This window comes from Corythoichthys intestinalis, chromosome 1 (genome assembly GCF_030265065.1).
Source record: "Corythoichthys intestinalis isolate RoL2023-P3 chromosome 1, ASM3026506v1, whole genome shotgun sequence".
In the NCBI taxonomy this organism is placed as follows: Eukaryota; Metazoa; Chordata; class Actinopteri; order Syngnathiformes; family Syngnathidae; genus Corythoichthys; species Corythoichthys intestinalis.
Genome location: NC_080395.1, coordinates 56,953,890 through 56,961,940, shown reverse-complemented (window position 1 = coordinate 56,961,940; position 8,051 = coordinate 56,953,890). Strand labels below are relative to the sequence as shown.

Genomic DNA, 8,051 nt, shown 5'->3' with positions numbered 1-8,051 from the left:
AAATACTGCTGCTGTGAAATTAAACTAGCTTCAAGTTGCTTCAGTTTATCGCTATTTATCTTTCCTGTCATCTTGTCATACATGTCAACCTGTCTTGTTTGGTAATATCGCCTCACATTGAACTCTTTAAAAGCAGCGACTGTGTCTTTGCAAATGAGGCAGACACAGTTGTTGCGTGTTTTAGAGAAGAAATAGTCCAATTTCCACCTATCCTTGAAGCGTCGGCCATCGCAATCAATTTTCTTTTTTTTGTTGATTGTCGCCATTTTAGAAAATTGGGAGTAAAGGGTCACATGGGCTAATGTTGCGTGGAGTGCCGCTGTCTTTTAGTGGGTAAATGAGAAGCAGCATTTAGTGTGTAAGCTACCTCATATGCTGGAAGCAGTGCTGCTGACCAATTTATTAAGTCTGTGTGTGGGCCAGACCTTATTGATTTTATGACAGAGGCTGGGGGCCGGATGAAATTTGTCCATGGGCCACATTTGGCCCCCAGGCCTGACTTTGGACATGTCTGATCTATATACAACATCAATCATGCTTGTAAGGGTCAATCTATCTCAGCTGACCTCGGGCGAAAGGCAGACTACACATTGAACTGCACCGTAGCTTGTAGCTTGAGTTGTCCTGGGACCGAAGGGTCAGCGGTTCGATTCCCAGCTATGACTGCCCACTGTTGAAGTGCCCTGGGGCAAGGCCAGGGCCGGCCCAGGTCATTTGGGGCCCCTAAGCAAAATAATACCAAGGGACCCATATTTTTGTAAAAATGTATTAAAATTGTAACCTTATGTGCATCTTTCTTTATTCTTGATCTCTTAACTATGTACACGACATTGCCAAGCATTACCTTGAATTGTACATTTGGGGAAATCATCATCTTGTGAAGATGACGGCACTCCACCTCCAATTCCATACTGAGATACTTCTCAATAGCTCCTTTGAATCATCCAAAGTACAACATATGATTACGTGGAACAAAATTCAGCCCAGGAAAATATTCGTCAACAAAAACGTGTACTGTGGGGAATGCTCAACTAATTAAGTAGATTCACCGTAGGCTGATACATGGCATACTACTTGATAATAATGTGCGATATAAATGCAATGAGACAGATAATTTTCTCCAGGGTATTTTGCCGACTATTTTTTTTTAGCCTGGTACTCTGACTCACCGCTGTTCCAGCTATTGAGTCTGGCCACCATTAAGCGGATAAAATTTCCAAGGCGGAGCAAGCCACAGCAAACAGACAGCGGAGTGGACCAATCAGCGACGGGCGGGACGAGGGACTTGCGCGCGGAAGTAAACATACGAGGAGAGCGGCGTTTATTCAACATGGCTAGCGCGAGACAGACTGTTGTCAATGACTTGTGTCGATGTGTTTTTGGTCATTTAAAACTGATTTTACCGTGGATTGGAACATATTCTCGGCTCTCCTGTTTGCCATCTGTGTTGTTGTGGAGACGACTTCCGACGCGGAAGAGTGACGTCGCTCGTTAAGAACACGTCATGCAAATAAACTAATCTGATTTGTCGATTGGTTTTGTACTTGCTCGAGAGGCCGTTAATGGGCTAGGTCCCAGGCTATTCTCTCAGTGTTTGAAAAACACAGGGCTAACAGTTTGGCCGTGCCAGGCAAATTTTTTTTACCTTTCCACACTTCGTTTAAGGTGCGTTTAAGCCTGTGAGCATTTGCAGCCGTGTTGTGCGCCATTTGCGTTTGTTGAGGCAATTGGGGTTTGTGCTTTTTCCAATTTGCTATTGTGCTTTAAGAATTGGGGATCGTGTTGTGGCAGTTTGGATTCGTGCGTTTTTCTTTTGCATTCGTGTTGCGAGGCATTTGCATTCATGTTGTGGCAATTTGGGTTCGAGCTTTTACCAACTTGCAGTCGTGCTTTGGCAAGTGGGAGTCGTGTCGTACCAGATTGCATTTGTGCTTTTTTCCTTTTGCAAAGCGTTTGCCAGTGGGGTTCGTGCTTTTTTCTATTTGCAAAGTGTTTGGACTTCGCATTTTGCCTGACACCTCTCGGCCACTGTAGAACCCACATTGTCTGAATCGAAGCGTTATGTGCCTCTAAACTACAGCTGCAGTCTATTAATTGAATTAATCCCACCCTATAGCCTGTAAAGTGCTATGGTTGGTTCAATGATATCAAGAAAATTATATATATTGGAATTTCTTTTTCTGATAGTACATTTTCAATGGAGAACCCTGTAATGGTGTTTACAAGACATAAATTTAGAACTTTTATTATGCTACCAAACCTGTATTTCATCCAGACACTCATACTGTAAATGCCAAGGATAAACTGAATGTTTAAACAAATTTTTTTCATGCTAGCAGTGCATTGGAAATCACAGAAATTTCCTTCTTTTGGTTACATTTACTCTACTGTATATTGCGGATTATACTATTAAACAGATCTGTTGAATTATTCAAACTTGTCTTACTGCAGTGATGCTCGACATTGTAATGAAGCCATTTGGTTTCACCACACCCTTTTTACGCGGAATGACTCTTTTCAAACCCATGTTTACTTGATTATTTGATTACTATCCTCATGGCATCACTTGCCACACATTATTCAACACTCCAGCGCTCTGTTTTTCCATCAAGCCTTCTAATTATCAAGAGCCAAGATGTTCCATTTATTTTTCTTGCTTGAAAAACAGGTACTAGGAGTTCCATAAGATTGTAAGTTTCAAAAGTAAGTTAAAAATGAACTTTATTTTTGAATAAATTATACATATAATAATAATAATATAATACTATTTCATTCTTTTTTTTTTTTTTTTTTTTTGTACTCACAAGAGTTGCAGGGGTGCCATACCCTCTCCGAGCTGACATCGGGAAAAAGCTACACTACATAGTGATCTGCCCACCAGTCAGTCACAGGTTAGATACAACCTTTCACGGTCACATTCACACAGTCACTGAGCAGAAACTGATACCACGCTACATGCACCGAAGTCAGGCTAATGTATCACTACACCATCAGTAACTTAACATTTAAAGGTACCTCGGATTTAAAGACTCGTAGGCTCCAATAAGCCACAGTTGTTCTCTTTTACTAAAATATGTTATTAGCAACACATATAATATTGCCATTGATTTAAAAATCTATAATATTTACATGTTTGGACCTACGGAGGGCGCAATGTTTTATGCGCGCAATGGACGCTCAGGGTGATGATGTAGTTCATAGGTGTCAAACCAGTTCCACAAAGGGCCAAGTGGGTGCTGGATTTTGTTCCAACCGATACCGCGCAAACAGTTTAACCAATGAATTTTCTGTTGAAACAAGCAGCACCTGACAAAGTTTAACTGATTACCCATGTAAGAGATCAGATTGGTCAAAAGGTATCCTCTTCATTAGCTGGAAAGAAAACCTGCACCCACTTGGCCCTTTATGGAGTCAGTTTGACACCAGTGATGTAGTTTGTCACTGTCACTAGACGAACAAACCGGTGGTCTGCAATTCCTTCCTACGCGGCGAGACGTCCAACACATGCACACATCGGTTAAAAGCGGCGAGTGCTTACTGTTTGTGTTTTTATTGAGTCTTTTATTAGCTTTTCATTGCCTCAAAATACTTTTTGTATGTGTTTCCTTCTCATACTTTTAAGCATTGTGTTTTCTTGTGGTACCTTTACAGCAGATTGTTGATCTGTTGACCACATTAGTCACATTGCCTATTTAACCCTTGTGCAGTATATTTTTTTTATACCTCTCGCAGTATTGGGGATGAAGTCTGGCGCCCTCTTGAGGGTGTGATAACAAAGTCATTTCTGAATATTTTTTTACTTGCGACGTCTCAAAATGTTCACTAGCATCAGACCTATCCATACGTATATAGTTTTTATTTATTTATTTATTTTGGATGCCCTCTATGGACAATAAAAGCAATAGTGTGCTATGAACAAAACTAACAATGTTGTATGTAATATATAAAAACAAATCCAAGTAGGAATATTTGATATCAGGTCATTAGAGGCTTGAATATGTTCATAAATTATAACATCAAATTTTTTGGGGAACTCAAAATTTTTTTACAATGGCAATTTCAAAATTTTTACCCCTCTCGCAGTATTGGGGATGAAGTCTGGCGCCCTCTTGAGGGTGTGATAACTAAGTCATTTCTAAATATTTTTTTACTTGCGACATCTCAAAATGTTCATTAGCATCAGACCTATCCATACGTATATAGTTTTTATTTATTTATTTATTTTGGATGCCCTCTATGGACAATAAAAGCAATAGTGTGCTATGAACAAAACTAACAATGTTGTATGTAATATATAAAAACACATCCAAGTAGGAATATTTGATATCAGATAATTAGAGGCTTGAATATGTTCATAAATTATAACATCAATTTTTTTTTGGAACTCAACATTTTTTTATAATGGCAATTTTAACATTTTTACCCCTCTCGCAGTATTGGGGATGAAGTCTGGCGCCCTCTTGAGGGTGTGATAACTAAGTCATTTCTGAATATTTTTTTACTTGCGACATCTCAAAATGTTCACTAGCATCAGACCTATCCATAGGTATATAGTTTATATTTATTTATTTATTTTGGATGCCCTCTATGGACAATAAAAGCAATAGTGTGCTATGAACAAAACTAACAATGTTGTATGTAATATATAAAAACAAATCCAAGTAGGAATATTTGATATCAGGTCATTAGAGGCTTGAATATGTTCATAAATTATAACATCATTTTTTTGGGGGAACTCAAAATTTTTTTACTATGGCAATTTCAAAATTTTTACCCCTCTCGCAGTATTGGGGATGAAGTCTGGCGCCCTCTTGAGGGTGTGATAACTAAGTCATTTCTAAATATTTTTTTACTTGCAACATCTCAAAATGTTCACTAGCATCAGACCTATCCATACGTGTATAGTTTTTATTTATTTATTTATTCTGAATGCCCTCTGTGGACAATAAAAGCAATAGTGTGCTATGAACAAAACTAACGATGTTGTATGTAATATATAAAAACACATCCAAGTAGGAATATTTGATATCAGATAATTAGAGGCTTGAATATGTTCATAAGTTATAACATCAAATTTTTTTTGGAACTCACATTTTTTTATAATGGCAATTTTAACATTTTTACCCCTCTCGCAGTATTGGGGATGAAGTCTGGCGCCCTCTTGAGGGTGTGATAACCAAGTCATTTCTAAATATTTTTTTACTTGCGACATCTCAAAATGTTCACTAGCATCAGACCTATCCATACATATATAGTTTTAATATATTTATTTATTCTGAATGCCCTCTATGGACAATAAAAGCAATAGTGTGCTATGAACAAAACTAACAATGTTGTATGTAATATATAAAAACAAATCCAAGTAGGAATATTTGATATCAGGTCATTAGAGCTTTGAATATGTTAATAAATTATAACATCAAAATTTATTTGAGGAACTCAACATTTTTAGACAATGGCAATTTCAAAATTTTTACCCCTCTCGCAGTATTGGGGATGAAGCCTTGCGCCCTCTTGAGGGTGTGTAACTAAGTCATTTCTGAATATTTTTTTACTTGTGACATCTGAAAATGAAATGGAAAATTTTTACCCCTCTTGCAGTATTGGAGCCAAAAGTCACTCTTGGAAGTGTGACAACTAAGTCATTTCTGAATATTGTTTTTTTTTTACCTTCAACCACTAAAAATATTCACTGGCATCAGAATAACAGTCAACAAGTCACAACAACTAGAAGAATTTTGAATTAACAGAATCTATATAACTCAAACGCACAACAACAAACTACTGAACTAGAACAACAAACAACTCAACTAGAACAACAAACAACCAGTGAGCTTTTTTTTTAAAAAAAAAAAAACAATTTGCACACTTTTTGGCCATGTTTTTGGCTAAAGAAATGCCACATTTGCAGCTAATGTTTGATGCCCGTAGTCGGTTAATGCAAAGGCCACATTGCCCACATTTCTGGCTTTGTGGCGTGGCCACCACTGCGGGGTCCACCTGAGTAAAGAGGGTGAATGCATTGAAGAGAGACAGATCTGATATGATATGATATGATATGGACATTGGCCATCGTAATGTCCTCCAGCAGCAAGAATATGTGGCAGATGCCTGCAAATAACACACACAAAAAAACACATCAGATGATGTCAGATGACCAGAGAGCTTTGATGCAAAGTTTTGAAAAAGACATAACATATGCTTACCTAGTCCAAGTGATCGACTGCCGCTTTACACAGATCGTAGTCCAAAATAATCTTGGGCTTTTTTTTTTTAGACAATCTGCTGGATAATGTCGTCCGGGCAAAACAGATTGACAGTAGTCTCGGGGCTACTGATCCTGGCAATTGCAAAAAGCGTTGGGCCAGGCAATAGAATAGGGGGCAGGTTGAAGTGCCTCGAAACTTCATTTGTAGAGGACCACACAATTTCTTGGTTTTTGGCAAGCCATGGAGTGCTGACCTGATTCTGTTGTTGTTGCTCCTCTGCTGCTTCTGCTGTAACCTCCTCAAAATCCTAATCATCATCCTCTTCCTCCTCTCCTACAAGTGGCTCAAAATCTTCATCATAGTCTTGTGACACATCATCCTTTTCATCCATTGAGTCTGTGGGACATTCCTCCTCCAACAACATTTTTCTTGCCTCCTGAAGAAAAAATATTCTCGCCATCTCTGCTCACCAGCAGTCACAGGGAGTAAAATGGCCTTTGAGCCGTTGGACCCCATATAAAGTTGTTTACAAACGTGACCATTCACTGAGCCAATGGGAGGAGGAAAAAGTAAAACATTCTACCAATAAGAGTTGAGATTCAATAAACAACTGCATTTTGAATTCTCAAAATGTGTCACATCAAACACCTTTTTGCGCCCTGCAGACAAGGTGCTTTGAAGTGCATTCAAAGCCGCCTTCTGCAGACCTCTGCACGCAAAAGTACAAGCACACACATACGCACACGCTCGGTGACGTGAGAGTGCGCGTGCATGTACAAACGCACACGATTTCTCCCACAGTCGCGTCATAAAGTCAAACGTCACAAAAGTCAACTCATACTGTCCCATTGAACAGGCAAAGTGCGCGCGCACACACACACACATACCCACATACGCGCGTGCACACCCCCACCCTCACACGCGCGTGCACACACCCACTCACACACAAGTGTTCGTGAGTCCACACACTGGCCCGTTCGATCAAAGCTCAACATGAAAACTTGTTTTTTTGGTAGTAAGTAAATGCGTTTGACAATGAGGGATCAATCAAGAAAAATGATAAATAATAGTCTAGTGTCCCCTGCTGGATTTTTTGTTTTTAAGATATTCATCCAGGATCCGTTACAATCTCGTGTCAGTTGACACCCCGCTGAAGCCATAAATTGTGTAATCGTGGGAAATGCACTTTCACACACCAGGTGGCAGTGCATCAAAAAACATGAGAAATTGGGATTTATAATGGGAGTCAATGGGGACGAAAGTTGGCGTAATACTCTCTGCGTCACAAAAAAGTAGGCCTCCCACATATAATAATGACAATACCAATTTTGAAATTGTGGATGGTGCCATTTTGAAGGTAAACATGTTTTGACATTTTTTGACAATTTTCAGCCCTCTAGCTTATTTTTTGATATGCTTTATATATGATAATATGATGAGTAACAAAGCAAAACGCCAGGATTTGGCGCAATACTGCACAAGGGTTAAACCACCCTTATTTGATATTACAACGTTTAAGTGTTTTCTTAAGGCAGGGGTGCCCGATACCGGTCCTTGAGAGACCCTATCCAGCTTGTTTTCCATGTCTCCCTCCTCTAACACACCTGAATCAACTAATCAAGATAGTTATCAGGCTGCTGCAGAGCTTGCTGATGAGCTGATCAAATTGATTCATGTGTGTTAAAGGAGGGAGACACGGAAAACAAGCTGGATAGGGGCTCTGGAGGACCGGGATTGGGCACTCCTGTCTGAAGGCATCTTCAGTACGTTCTGTCTGTATGCATCTAAACAAAACAAGCTGAAAGCGCACGGTAGTAGTTTGGGTGCCAAATTCGCCTCTTG

At 39.3% G+C, this 8,051-nt stretch overlaps 1 long non-coding RNA gene across 1 annotated transcript; it reads right to left on the bottom strand.

Moving 5' to 3' along the window:
• Window positions 1–5,407: 5,407 nt before the first annotated feature.
• LOC130916602 (uncharacterized) lies at window positions 5,408–7,693 on the bottom strand. The gene is made up of 2 exons (XR_009063317.1): window positions 6,207–7,693; window positions 5,408–6,111 (listed from the first exon to the last, which is right to left on the bottom strand). It is a non-coding gene; the product is annotated as an uncharacterized LOC130916602 (long non-coding RNA).
• Window positions 7,694–8,051: the final 358 nt, after the last annotated feature.